At 37.1% G+C, this 15,229-nt stretch overlaps 1 protein-coding gene and 1 long non-coding RNA gene across 10 annotated transcripts in view; both read left to right on the top strand.

The window, feature by feature from the left end:
• Stxbp5l (syntaxin binding protein 5L) overlaps positions 1–15,229 on the top strand; it is a 347,451-nt gene that overhangs the window by 59,610 nt on the left and 272,612 nt on the right. Inside the window, exon 1 of one of the 9 annotated variants that reach the window (XM_048794367.1) lies at positions 531–849. The exons of the other annotated variants lie outside the window; for them this stretch is intronic. The gene's annotated coding sequence lies outside the window, so the exon portion shown is untranslated. Of the gene's footprint in view, positions 1–530; positions 850–15,229 lie in introns of those variants that run through there. 9 annotated transcript variants of the gene reach the window in all.
• On the top strand, positions 4,931–9,572 carry LOC125613599. The gene is made up of 2 exons (XR_007344164.1): positions 4,931–6,436; positions 7,073–9,572. It is a non-coding gene; the product is annotated as an uncharacterized LOC125613599 (long non-coding RNA).

The raw sequence follows: 15,229 nt of genomic DNA, 5'->3' as shown, positions 1-15,229 counted from the left end.
GGGGGGGGGGGGGTGTCATCCTGCTGACAGCTGAATCATATGGTATATCTATTTTTAGTTTCTTGAGCAATCTCCAGTACTGTTTGTAATTAACATTCCTACCAACAGTGTACAAGAGTTTCTATTATCCACACTTTCACCAACATTTGCTATTTTCTTTTAATTTTTTTTTTTGATAGAAGCTCTCCTAACTCAGATGAGATGATACTTTGTTGTAATTTTATTTGCATTTCTCTGGTGGCTAATGATTTTGAGCGTTTTTCATATATTTGTTGGTCATTTGTATTTTCATCTTTTAAGAAGTGTTTATACAGATCACTTCTCCATTTTTGAAATTTAGATTAAAATTGTATATTTTTTGTTAAGTATTTTGATTTCCTTATATTTTCCAGATATTAACCATTTATCAGATGAATGGTTGGTATATATTTTCTCCCATTCTGTAGGTTTTCTCTTTATTGATTGTTTCCTTTGTTGTTCATAAACTTCGTAGTTTGATACAATCCTATTTGTCTAGTTTTGTATTAGTTTCTTGTGCTTTTTAGGTCATATTGAAAAAAATCATTGCCTGTATTAATGTGACAAAGTGTTTTCTTATATTTTATTCAAGTAATTTCATAATTTCAGGTCTTATTATTTAGATCTTTGATCCATTTTGAGTTGAGAGATAGAAGTCAATTTTCAATCTGCATATGGATGTCTATTTTTCCTGATACAACTTATTGAAGAGATTGTTCTTTCTCCAGTGTTTGATTTTTGTGCCATTGTCAAGAATCATTTGGCCGTAGATGCATGGGGTAATTCCTGGAATCAACATTCTGTTCCATTGATATAAGTTTCAATTTTTATGTAAGTACCATGATGTTATGATTACTATCTATAGTGTGTCTTGAAATAAGATACTCTAACACCTCCATCATTGTTCTTTTTGCTCAAGATTTTAGAATTGTTTATTTTCTTGCTCTGTGAAGAATATTATTGGTATTTCAATGGGGATTGCAGTGAATCTATAAATCAATTTGGGTAGAATGGGCATTTTAACTATTATTTTTTCTAGTCCATGAACATGGAGTCTTTCCTTTTTTTGTATTTTATTCAAATTTATCTCATTAATGTCTTATAATTTTATTGTTGATGTCTTTCATTTCCTTGGTTAAATTTATTCACAGTCATTTTATATTTTTATAGCTATTACAAGTGGAATTATTTCATGATTGCTTTTTTGGCAAGTTTGATACTAGGGTATAAAAATGCAACTGGTATTTGCATTTTGAGTGTGTGTGTTTTATATTAATTTATCAGTTTTAATAGACTTTTGGTTGTTTCTTTAGGCTTTTATATGTATGGAATTATATTGGCTGCAAACAGGCATAATTTGACTTTCTTCCTATTTTCTTTCTCATTCTTAGTTGTTCAGGATAAAATTTCTAATACTATGTTGAATAAGAGCAGTTGAGTATGGAATCCTTTCCTTGTTCCAGATCTCAGAGGAAATGCCTTCAGTTTTTTTCCAATCATTATAATAGGGATATGTGTTTTAATATTATAACTTTTATTATGTTAAGTTATGATACTTATATACTAAATTTGTTTAGGATTTTATCATGAAGACATATTAAATTTTATCAATCCCTTTTCTGCATCTATTGAAATTATAAAGTGATTTTATCCTTAATTCTGTTGATATATGTTTATTGAGCTGTGGATGTTGAACTTTCCTGGCATCCCTATGAAAAGTGCAATTGGATCATAGTGAATGATATTTTTGATTATTGATGGATTTAGTTTGCTTATATTTTGTTAAGAATTTTCACTTCTGTATTCACCAGGAATTTGGTCTATAATTTTCCTTTTGTGTATGTGTCCTTGTCTGATTTTGATATCATGGTAATCCTGGCCTCATAGTTTGAGTTTGGAGGAGTTCCTTCTGTCTCAATTCTTTGGAATAGTTTAAGAATCATTGCCATTTCTTCTTCATAAGTTTGGTAAAATTCATTGGTGAAGCTATCTGGTCCTGGGCTTTTCTTTAGTGGGAATCTTTTAATTAATGATTTGATCTCATTTGTTACTGTTTTTTTAATATCCTCATGGAACAATTTTGGTAGGTTGTGTCCAGCAGTGCATTAATTTCTTCTAGATTTTCTAATTTGTTAATGTATGATTTCTAATGATTGATTGTATTTCTGTAGGATCAGTGTATTAATGTCTCCTTTTTAATTTCTTATTTATTTATTTGGGTTGTCTATATTTTTTTCTTTTTTAAAAATATATAGTTTAGTTATAGGTAGACATAATATCTTTATTTTTATGTGGTGCTGAGAATTGAAATGAGTGCCTCATGAATGCTAGTTGAGAGCTGTACTACTGAGCCAAAACCCCAGCCTCTCTATTTTCTTGATTATCTTAATTAGTGGTTTGTTGATTTTGCTTATCTTTTCAAAAAAGAAACTATTAATTTCATTGATCTTTACTTTTTTAAAAAAAATCTGTATTTATACTTTGATCAATGTTGTTTCTGTCTTCCTACTAATTTTGGGTTTGCTTTGCTCTTGCTTTCTAGGTCCTTGAGGTGTATTGTTAGGTTGGTTGGTTGAATTTTTTTTGGTAATATTAGGTACTTATTATTATGAACATACCTTTCAGAACTGTTTTTGCTGTATTCCATTAGGTTTGGTATTTTATGTTACCATTTTCATTGTTTTGAGAATTTAAAAATTTTCCTTTTGATTTTTTTCAATGACCTGCTTGTTTAAAATTATTTTGTTTATTCTTCATGTATTTGTATAATTTCTACAGTTTCCTTTGTTATTGATTGTAGGTTCATTCCATTGTGGTGCAAAAATGTAATATGATTTAGTTTTAAAATTTTCTTAAAACATATTATGCTATGGTCTATTCTAGAGAATATTTAATATACTGAGTTAAAGAATGTGTATTAAATAGGTATTAGATGAAATATTCTTTAAATATTTGTTAGGTCATTCATCTATAGTATAGTTTAAGTATGATGTTTCTTTATTGACTTTTTTGTCTAGAGGATAAAAAATGGAATGTATGTGTGTATAATATATATATGTATGTTAACATGAGAGTGATATAGAAGAGAACATGGAGATAACATGTTTAAAGTCAGTAATATTTTCTTTTTTTAATTTGTTCTAATTAGTTATATATGATAGTAGAATGCATTTTGATACATCCTAAATAAATGGAGTATAACTTCTCTGTCTTCTGGTTGTATGTGATGTAAAATAACACCAGTCATGTAGTCATATATGCACGTAGAGTAATAATGTCTGATTCATTCTACTGTCCTTCCTACTCCCATGCCCCTTCCCTTCCCTTCCCTTCCCTCTGTCTAATCCAAAGTAACTCTATTCTTCCCTAGCTCCCTGCCTGGGCCCTTATTATGAATTAGCATATGCATATCAGGAAAAACATTTAGGTTTTGGGTTTTGGGGATTGGTTTAGCATGATATTCTCCAGCTCCATCCATTTATTGGCAACTGCCGTAAGTTCATTCCTATTTATGGCTGAGTAATATTTTATTGTGTATATATACCACAATCTATTTATCCATTTATCTGTTGAAGGGCAGTAGGTTGGTTCCATAATATGGCCGTTGTGAATTGAGCTGCTATAAACATTGATGTGGCTGCGTCACTATAGTATGCCGATTTTAAGTCCTTTGGGAATAAACTGAGGAGTGGGATAATGGGATCAAATGGTGATTCCATTCCAAGTTTTCTGAGGAATGTCCATACTGCTATCCAGAGTGGTCACACCAATTTGCAATGTATGAGTGAACCTTTTTGCCACATCCTCTCCAACATTTATTGTTACTTGTATTCTTGATAATTACCATTCTGACTGGAGTGAGATGAAATCTCAATGTAGTTTTAATTTGCATTTCTTTTATTACTAGAGATGTTGAACATTTTTTCATGTATATTTGATCATCCATATTTCTGCTTTGAAGTGCCTGATCAGTTCCTTTGCCCATTTATTAATTAGGTTATTAGTTTTTTTGGTGTTAAGTTTTTTGAGTTCTTTACATACATATCCTGGAGATTAATGCTGTATCTGTAGTGCATTTGGTAAAGATTTTTTTCCCATTCTGTAGACTCTCTGTTTATGTCCTTGATCGTTTCCTTTGCTGTGAAGAAGCTTTTTAGTTTTATTCCATCCCGTTTGTTGACTCTTGATTTTACTTCTTATGCTTTAGGAGTCTTGTTGAGAAAATCATTTCCTAAACTGACATGATAGAGAGTTGGGTCTACTTTTTCTTGTATTAGGCATAGGGTCTTTGTTCCTGTGTCTAAGTTCTTGATCCACATTGAGTTAAATTTTGTGCAGGGTGAGAGATGGGGGTTTAATTTCATTTTGCTATATATGGCTTGCTAGTTTTGCCAGCACCATTTGTTGAAGAGGCTGTCTTTTCTCCAATGTATGTTTTTGGGGTCTTTGTCTAGTATGAGATAATTGTATTGAGTTTATCTCTTGTGTCTTCTATTCTGTACCATTCGTCTATGTATGCGTTTTTGTGCCAATACCATTGCCATTTTTGTTACTATGGCACTATAGTATAGTTTAAGGTCTGGTATTGTGATGCCTCCTGCTTCACTTTTCTTACTGAGGATTGCTTTGGCTATTTTGGGTCTCTTATTTTTTCAAATGAATTTCATGATTGCTTTTCCCTTTATACCAGTATTCTGAGTTGGAAGAAAAAAGAATTTAATACTTGGAGTGTACATATGATGAGGTTTAAAAAAACCAAAAGTTATTACAGGTTTTCAGGCTTGAAAAGTCCATTGAAGTATCCTATGAATTTTTTGGTTTGTTTTATTTTTATTTTTTTTTTGCTACCAGGGATTGAACTCAGGGGCACATGACCACTGAGCCATATCCCCAGCCTTATTTTGTATATTTAGAGACAGGGTCTCACTGAGTTACGTAGCACCTTGCTTTTGCTGAGGTTGGCTTTGAACTCATTATCCTCCTGTCTCAGTCTCCCAAGCCCCTGGGATTACAGGTGTGTGCCACTGCACCCGATTATCCTACAAGTTTTATAATCTCTGAACACATAAATATTATTCTCCATAACCCATTGAAACAAAAAGCTTATTCTTTTTTTTTGAAAATTTTTTTTAGTTATACATGTGCACAATCTTTATTTTGTTCATTTATTTTTATGTGGTGCTGAGCATTGAACCCAGTGCCTCACATGTGCAAGGCAAGCCCTCTGCCACTGAGCCACAACGCCAGCACTCTTTTGTTATTCTTATTATGAAAGTTGGAAAGGTCCTGGAGGCCAAAAAAGTTAGATGACCACTGGGGGTTATGCCCAGGTGTGACTGGCTTATTTCTTGCTCTGACCCCAAAAGGAACTGCTGTGATGGAATTTCAAATACTGGCTATATAAGGAGGGTGTCTGCAGATGGGATTTTGTCTATAATTACAAAAAGATTTTGGTGGTGAACCTTCAGAATCCCAGATAGTGCATTTAGTGGTTGTTGGTTAGTGATTTGGTGTTTTGCTATTGTTTTTTTGATTTTGGGTTTTTGTTTTGTCTTTTTGTTTTTGGTCTTTTGTTTATTTGTTTGTTTTTAAGTTAGTATTCTTAACTGGATTCTGACTTAGGATGTGTAGTCAGAGTAGTGTAGTGCTGTAGGGGACCAGCTCCTGCTATGAGATGGCTCCCCAGACCATTATGATGTCCTGAGGGTCACTTGGCAAGGGGGCTTTGGCCAGGTGATACTAGCCTACCATCTTCTCAACAGGGCGGAGGTCATAGTGAAAGTTGTGCTGAAGACAGAAGGGAACGTTCCTGTCCTGTCAGAACCTGATAGATAGGTTGCTGGCCCTGGAACACGGAAACATGATTCAGCACTTCCAGATTATCAAGACTATGCACAGTATCTACCTGGTCATGGAGCATGCAGGTCGGGGAGAGCTATGGTATTGTATCCCTACTGCAGTGGCCTGCAATAGGAGAAGGCCCTCAGAGTGTTCAGGCAGATCGTATGTGCCACATGCCACTGCCATGAGAAAGAAGGGCATCGTGTAGCTCGACCTGAAGCTGGAGCATGTGGTGGATGCCAGGGGTAACGTCATATTCATTGACTTTGGCCTGAGCACCAGGTTCATGCCTGGGTAGAAGCTGAACAGGTTCTGGGGCATTCTCCCATACTGTGCCCCTGAAATCATCCAGGTGCAAGAATATGAGGGTTCCCCAGCAGACATCTGGAGGCTGGATGTCACTCTCTATCTTATGCTCACAGGGAGATGCCCGTTTAAGGCAAGCACCACTAAGCAGCTGCAGAAGCTGATCATGCAGGCAAGCTACAACATTCCCCTGCACCTTTTGGAGGGAGCACTGAGCCTCATCCAGCAGATGCTGATGCTGGACCCCTCGCAGAGGCCTACTCTAGAGCAGGTAATGGGACACCCATGGCTGAGCCAGGGCAAGGACTCTTCTTCACCCAGTCATTCCAACAAGCCACCCCCCCAAACCCCCTGACTCTGCCATCATAACCATCATGTTTGACATGGGTTATGTCCCCTTTAATGCCTGGGTTGCTCTGGAAAATTTAAAATTTGATGAGGCCATGGCTACCTACCTCATTCTTTGGCACTGGAGAACCCAGGGGGGTGGGCTGCAAGCTCCAGGTAAAGCTTGTGTACTGTTGGGTGTTTGTGCCTTGCAGATCCTTTCAGTGTCTACCCCAACAAGTGTGCCAGCGAGCCAGCCTTTTCATTGGCCTGTGAGCAGTAGAAGGCTGAGGAGTCCAAGCAGTTGGGGCAGAAGGGTGCTGCAAGTGCCAGTGTGCCTGCCATTCTTCTCCACTTCTTCCATGTAGGCACACCCCCTCCCAGCCTAACTTCCCAGCCTGACCCTGTGTCCCACAGGCCTGAGTACCTCAGGCCCATCTCCTGGCTGATCCTCAGTAGGTAGGTTACAGAAGGCTGTAGTTTGACCTCCCAAGGGCAATTCATTGACAGAGCAGGGGGTCACTAGAAGGATCACTACCTGCATTCTACAGCTTTGTTGCTACATGCCGTGCTTCTGCAGGCTGACCTTAAGAAGAAGAGTGGCTCCAATGGAAGGTGGCCACAGATAATCTTGGTTCTGTAACAGAGTGGCTCCAGTGGACATGCACACATGAGACAGACAGACCAATGGACAGCCAGAAGACCCTGAGCCCTGAGCATCCTGATATCATGAAGTGGGCATCGGTCAGGAGTGAATTAAAACAGCTTCAGCAATGAGGTGTGCCAGCTGGCTTGGGCTTGCCCAAGTGGATTCTAGCCAAGAGTCTGTCTGGATCCACCAGGACTCTCCTCTGTCCCCACTTGCCACAGACATCAGAGACTCTTTTCCCTGGAACACTTTCCCCTGCCCTATTTTCCTCTGGCCTTCCTGCTGTGCTTCTGGGAGAGAAGAAATGGTTCTTAATAAATTTCTGTTTCTTACAACTTGTATAATATTGATGTTTCAAAGATTTTTTTTAAGGGGACAGGTTTAAAAAGAGTGAGAAAGGGCTAGGATTGTGACTCAGTGGTAGAGTGCTTGCCTAGCACAGGTGAGGCACTGGGTTCTATCTTTAGCACTACATAAAAATAAATAAAATAAGATATTGTGTCCATTTACAACTAAAAAATAATTTAAAAAAGGGGGGGGAAATAGCCAGGCCACAGTGCAAGGGCAGGAGTTCAGTAGTCAGTCAGTCCAAGGCCTTGACCACTGTGCCTCCCTCTCTTGTTCATTGTAGATAGAGATTTGCATACCTTGAGGCAGTATAGATTGGGACTATGGGGGACATTGGATCACTTGGGCTTGAGCCAATGTAGATGGGGACTCAGTGTCCTAGATCTAATGTAGACAGAGATTCTCCTCTTAAGCCACTGAATACTTGGTTCCATTGGAGCTGATTGCTTTGGCCAGAAGAATCCCTTTTCTGGTCTTCAGGCCTCTCCCTGAGGTATGTGGAGAGGGTGGGTGGCAGCTGTTGGAGAAGACAGTTCTGGAAAGGCATTGAAGACTCCAAAGTGTTCTATGGAATCATCTCCATAATTCCATGTGCAGGGAAGCAAGAGGTGGGCCAGTGGGCAGGAGTGGGCTTGTTTGCAGCAGTGACTGGGTGCTTCACTGCTTGCTATGCAGCCTTTATACCCCAAATCTCCTCCTGGTCATTGCTAAAGGTCATCAATAGTGAGTACATGAAATATATGGCTCTGGAGATATTAAAACTCTCTCAGGGATGCTACATAAAAGCCAAGTGCACTCACGTGGAATTGCTCTTATCTTTGGGTTCTAGTGCCTGAATTTTGTAACGCGAAGTTATACAGTAATGAATATGAAACTCTCAAGTCAATCAGGACAGGAGCCTTCATGCACCATCTGTCTCTGGCATCTCTGCAGGACTGAGACTCCCAGAGCCTTTCCTGGATGCCTTAAAAAAAATCCATGTCCCATTTGACATTTTAATAGTTTGCCATTTTCTAGGAGGGCCTAGAGTTGTGAAATTATCAGAAGTTTAGTTGTTTTTAAATAGTGAAGTCTTTGACTATTTTTCTAGACAAAAAGGTTGGCAAATTCCCCTAAGTTAAAACTATTTCCCAGTTTGAGGCAGGGGCTCACTGTGGCAGCCAGGAAATGGAAAATTTCAGATCCAACCTTGCCCTCAGGACTAGATTGTCTAATTGCTGCTCGAAAGCTTACAATGTGCAGAAGATTCTGGGAGGCAGGAGAGGTATAATGAGGGTCATGGAGGAGCCAACTCTAGACTTGGCCAACTCTAGACTTGCAGCATGATAGCCACAGCAGATATGAAGGAAGCCTGAAGAAGGCAAAGGAGGCAGTATAGAGGAGGAATTCCTTTTGTGCATTTTGTGTGGCTTGGTCTGGGGATTGGAAAGACGGTTTCCCAAGTTGTTTTCCCCATGCCCACTGTTGGGTCAATCTGGGACTCAGATAGGTATTCTCCCTCCTGCTCCTAGAAACAGAAATTGGACTTCTCTTTGTGTACATGGTAACACTCCCTCTCTAAGAGGTAAGAAAGAGGGCTGTTTTACTTACTATATTATTTAGGTATTGTGAAGGCCAAGCCCTTTTGTGCTGAGGCCCTTCCATCAAGTAACCTCCAAACTGTGGGCTCCATCCCTACAGCCAGTGCTTACTTTTCCACCATTGAATTCAAACACCTGTTCTTTCAGTGGCCTCCTTTGGTACACAACTTCCTATGGCCTCTTCTTGCCTTCTAGTCACAAGTGTACCAAAGAGGGGGTGGATGTTTGGGTCAGTGCAAGTTCACCACTCAGAGGAGTTTATGTGTAGTAGTCCAGAAACCAGAAGTGATGTTCCTCTTCATAGACCCCAAATAGAAGCAGGCCACAGTGTACTCAGATAGGGCTTACCTGTGGCTCTGAGTGGCACTATGTGCCACTATGTTTTTCAGTGTCTACCCTGTCCCTCTGGATGTGGGATGGGTGTTGGATGGACATCCAACTGTCTCCTCTCTTGACCTTTTATCATTGTTTTTTGTTCTTTACTGAAATATGATTTACATGTAGCAGAGTGTGTAGGTCACAGAACATAGCCCTGGGTCAGCCCAGATGCTGCTGTAGAGTTTGGCAGGAATCCCTTTGCATTTCTGCCATATTTCTAAGGTCCCTGCTATCACATAGAGCCCACTGCTTCCTATCTGTGAAGTGGAGACATTGCCTTCAGAAAGGGCCCATGTGCATGAAATTTCCATCACCACCTTCATGGAGCCATCTGTGTTCTCTCCTGCCTGACCTCTGTTTTCCAGGAAGTATTTTGGATCTGTTTTTGGCTTATTTTGGTAGCCTAAGAGAATGTGGTTTGGGAATGTCAGCATGAGGAAGAGCTGGTCAAGTTGATGATAACCATATTGCATAATTCTCAGTAGCTGCAGCCTGCTATGAGGTAGATGTTCCTCCTTTCCCAGGAATAAGATCTAAGATTCTCAGGGCAAGTGTTTTTTTTTTTTTTCTTTCCCCTGAGGTTCGGAGGTGGTGTACTAGGGATTGAACCCAGGGGTACTTAACCACTGAGACACATCCCCAGCTCTTTATAATATTTTATTTAGAGACAGGGTCTTGCTGAGTTGCTAAGTACCTTACTAATCTGCTAAAGCTGGCTTTGAATTCGTGATCCTCCTGCCTCAGCCTCCTGATTTGCTGGGATTACACGTGTGTATCACCACACACAGCAGGACAAGTGTTTTTTTATTTCTTAACAATCTTCCTGTTAATCTTCTTTTTATTACCTAGTCTGGCTTTTCCAGGCCTGGCTTGCAATCTGCATTTTGATCTGAAGATTGTCCTATTCCAGAAGCTTTGTGGAGCATCACTCTCTTGTTTCCTCTGTTTCTGGCACCTGTTGGGATGCCTGACTGCACAGAGAGGCTGGTCAGTGTGCCCTGTACATGGTCCTGGTGCAAGAATTCAGGCCATGATGCTATAAGTGGACTGGTCTCCTGACATCCCCAGTGCTGAAGCACCAAACCAGCTCTGTGACCTTAGGCCAGAAGTTGCTGGTGGGATCAAGCTCAGGATGGGTTCTTAGTCTAGCTGTCTCCTTGGCCCCATGTGCTTGGTTGTGAGCTGTGCTCACTGGCTGGCTGGCCTGGCAGGAGCTGCAACTGACTTGACTGTGATTTGATCATGTTGTTTCCTCTCTGAATTCTTTTGACATCAGAAGAGAGAAGGATTGGCTTACCTGAAGCCAGTCTTACACCTCCCTGTCCCTAGTGTGACTATGAGCCAGCTGCCCTGAACCTTTTAATTCTATTGTTTTTTTCCTTTTTTTCTCATCTCTTTAATGTTCTTTATTCTATATTTCTCCCATTTTTTACTGATTTTTTTCCTGCATGTACAATTTGCTGTGTGTGTGTATATGGGTGTTTGTGGGTATATGTATTCCCACTGTGTTAAAATATGCATATATATATTTATATAATTTTACTTTCACATTAATTGCTATCTTCTGCACTTATTTATTCTTTAAACTTGATTTGACTTAGGTGGTGTATAATATATGTGAATTTGTTTTGTTTTGTTTTTTGGTACTGGGGATTGAACCCAGGGGTGTTTTACCACTGAGTCACATCCCCAGCCTTTTTTTTTTTTTTTTTTGTATTTTATTTAGAGACAGAATCTCACTAAGTTGCTTAGTGCCTTGATTTTGCTGAGACTGGCTTTGAACTCACAATTCTCCTGTCCCAGCCTCCTGAGCCTCTGGGATTATAGGTGTGCACTACCATGCCTAGCACATGTGAGTTTGAGCTGTTTTGATCTTACATTTGCTTGTTTGTTTGTATCTTGGTTTTTGTCCCTTTGTCACTCTTTTTCACCACTATTAGTCACATTTTCCTGTTCCCTCTTCCTCTTTATTATTATTGTTAATTTTTATTCTCCCTCCTCACAGCTGATTTTGATATCATGGTAATCCTGGCCTGATAGTTTGAGTTTGGAGGGGTTCCTTCTGTCTCAATTCTTTGGAATAGTTTGAGAATCATTGCCATTTCTTCTTCATAAGTTTGGTAAAATTCATTGGTGAAGATATCTGGTCCTGGGCTTTTCTTTGGTGGGAATCTTTTAATTAATGATTTGATCTCATTTGTTACTTTTTTAAATATCCTCATGGATCAACTACTATTTGTCAGTGTCTTATTGATTTCCTAATTTATTGGATTATAATTTATAATAATATAGTTTTTAAAATAAATTATTATATAATAATAAATTATAGTTTCTAGTAATCTTCTTCATTTCAGAAGTGTCTGTGGTGATAGCTCCCTTTTCATCTCTAATTTTGTTAATTAGGATCTTCTCTCATTAGTTTCGTGAAGGGTTTATCAATCTTATTTATCTTTTTGAAGAACATACTCTTTATTTAATTGATCCTGTATTTTTAAAAAATTCTCAATTTTATTAATTTGATTCTGATTTTTATTATTTCCTATCTCTTATGGCTTTTAGAATTACTTTGTTCTTCCTTTCTAAGGCCTTAAGGTAAATCATAAGCTTATTTATTTGGGATCTCTCTATTTTTTAAATGCAGGCACTCCATGCTATACATTTTCCTCTTGAAACTGCTTTTATACTCTCCCAGAGATTTTGATATCTTGAATCTCTGTTCTCATTTGTTTCTAAGAATTTCTTCTATGATTTATTCTTCATTTAAAAGAATATTATTCAATCTCTGTGTGTTATGTGGTTTCTGTTTTTTTTCTTGCTATTGATTTCTAGTTTCATTTCATTATGATCTGTTAGGATATACAGAATTATATCATTTTAAAAATCTATTTACAGAGGTTTACATTGTGACCTACAATATGGTCTACATTGGAAAAGTTTCTGTGAAATTCTACGAAGAAAATACATAGAGCTCTTTTGGTATGTAATATTTTTTTATGTCTAACAGGTCCCTTTGATTTATAGTACCATTTAGGTTGGAAATAGCTTTATTCCTTTTATGTTTGGATGACCTGTCTGTTGGTGTATTGAGATTAACCAGTATTATTGTATTGGTGTATTGAGATTAACCAGTATTATTGTATTGGTGTCTATCTGAGATTTAATCTCCAGAACTTTTTTCTGTTGTTGTTTGTAATTAGGTACATATGTAATTGTGATTTGGGGCATATGTGTTTACTATCATTTTATTTTTTGGAGTGTTCTCTTTACCAGGATGTAGTAGCCTTCTTGGTCTCTTATGATCTTTCTTGTTTTTGGACTCCATTTACATGGAATATTTTTCCTATGGGTGCCTTTGCCTATGAGATAAGCAAGCTGTTTCAAAGAGCATACAGTTAGATCTTGTATTTTGATCCATTCTGCTAATCTATATCTTTTAATTGGGGAATTGAGACTGTTAATATTATTTACTAATATTAATAGATACCATTATATGCTTAATATATAATATTTAATATATTTTAATTAACATTATTATATACATAATATAATTAATATTATGAATTGGTGTTTGTTTTATGCCATTTTGGATTGTTACTTTATTTAATTCTGTCTTAATTTTCACTTAGTTGGTTGCTTTTCTAGTGATCTTTATCTCTTTGGGAGTTTTAGGATTTATTTTGGGGCTCCTTGTGTGCCCCAAATATCTTTGAGTATTCTTTGTATTGCTGGCTTAGTGGTGATGAATTCTTTAAGTTTATCCTTGCCATGGAAAGTTTTTATTTATTTTCTCATTGATTTTGAAAGATTAATTTGCTGGATATAGCAATTTTTGCTGGCATTTGTTTTCTTTTAGAGTTTGGATTATCTTATTCCAGGCCCTCCTTGATTTTAGTATCTTAGTTGAAATACTAGATATGAGCCTTATTGATTTTCTCTAAATATTAACTAACATCTTTCCTTTGTAGCTCTTACTATTTTCTCTAATAGGTATTTTGATTTTGATATGCCTTAGATTGTTTTGATCTTGTGTATTTGGGGTTTTATATGAATCTGTATGTGGATGTCTATCTCATTTCTAATATAGGGCAGTTTTTCCCCTTATATCTCATTGAAGATATTATTAATGTCTTTCTCCTGTATCTCCATGTTATCTTCTATCCCAGTGACTATCAATTTTTTTCTCTTGCTGCTGCTATCCCAGAGTTTTTGTTTATTTTGATCACGATCTTTTATTTTCAATTCTTTATTACATACTGAATTCCAATTTATATATTCTGTCTTCATGGCCTGATAGTCTGTCTTCAAGGACTGAAATTCTATTTTCTATGCAATCTAATCTGTTTTCCCTGCTTTCAAGTAAATTGGATTTATTTTGTTTTTTATTTTCAGGATTTCTTATTGGTTTCTTTTCAGTGTTTTTATTTCTCTATCAAACAGTCTTTCATTTACTGTATTTCCTTTCTTAATTCATCTCTTAGATCTTCTTTTAGTTCGTTGAACATTTTAGTAATCTTTTTTGAAATATTTCTCTGGAATTTTATCCATTTCTGTGAGATCCTTTGTTGGGGATGGTGAATTTTTAGGGGAGATTTGTTTGACTGTTCCCTTGTGTTTTCAGAGGATTTGGAATTTTACATCTCTTGAGATGGATTCCCCTTCCTCTTTTGTATATGTACTTTGTGTGTATGTGTGTAGTTATCTTTTTTGTTCTTGGATGTCTCTGTTTTTGATGTATGATTAGGTGTCCAGGAGTGGGACCTGAGGTCCTTCTGTTGTTGTTCCTACTTGGGACCTGGGTGTTATTTGGAGTTTTGTCTTCCCTCCTCTGTGGGTTCAAATATTGTTGAGGCTTTCTAAATTGTGTGTGGGGTTAGATTCCCTGTTTCTTGGCTGTGTTGTGAGTATTTTTCAGCAGGCGTATCTCTATTCTGTGAGCTTGATGTATCCCATTCACTTTCCAGCCCCTCTTAAAGAGAAGGGGGGAGCCAGGAATAGCAATGATGTTAGCAGCAGATATACAGCCTTTAGATCAATGTCCAGTTTCTATTTTGACATCTAAAACATTAGTTACCACCTCTGTAGAAATGGTAGTCAACATTTAACATTAGCACCCATGATAAATAAACATCAGACAATAAAGAGCAAATATCTATTACATTGTCCATTGCATTAATATTCACAAGATGGATGGGATAATAATTACATAAACTATATAATTCTATCAGATAATGGCATTGCAGTTTCTTCAGTGAAGAGGAAATATGGTAGGAAATCAAGGGAAAGTTAAAAATATTGAAAAATTGAACAGGGAAGAGTCATGATATATGTAACAGATGGCAACTGTTAAGTTGGCTGGTGTATGACTATACTAGAAAAATATTTCCTTTTTGCCTCTGTGGTTTCTAGGTGGAAATCTGTTGTCACTCAAATTTTTATTCATTTGTAATGCAACATTTGTTTCTGGCTGCTTTCCAGATTTTTAAAATAAATTTTTAGTCTTTAGAATCTTAATTATGATGATCTTTGGCATGGATGTTTATGGATTTCTCTTATTTGGTCTTTGCGCAGATTTTTACATCTGTGAGTTTATGTATCCATTGGGAAGTACATATTTTATATATGACACACATATTCTATACACATGATATACATTTGTTGAACTGTTTACAACAGTCGAGCCATTAACATATCCTCCTCCTCATATAGTCATATAGTTATTTTTTTTTTTTTAAGGAGGCGAGCACACTTGGGATCTATTCTTTCAGCAAATTTCATATATACA

The sequence above is a fragment of the Marmota marmota genome, unplaced genomic scaffold, assembly GCF_001458135.2.
Source record: "Marmota marmota marmota unplaced genomic scaffold, marMar, whole genome shotgun sequence".
Classification (NCBI taxonomy): domain Eukaryota; kingdom Metazoa; phylum Chordata; class Mammalia; order Rodentia; family Sciuridae; genus Marmota; species Marmota marmota.
The sequence above is the reverse complement of the archived record's forward strand: the minus strand, read 5'-3'. Positions and strand labels throughout refer to the sequence as shown.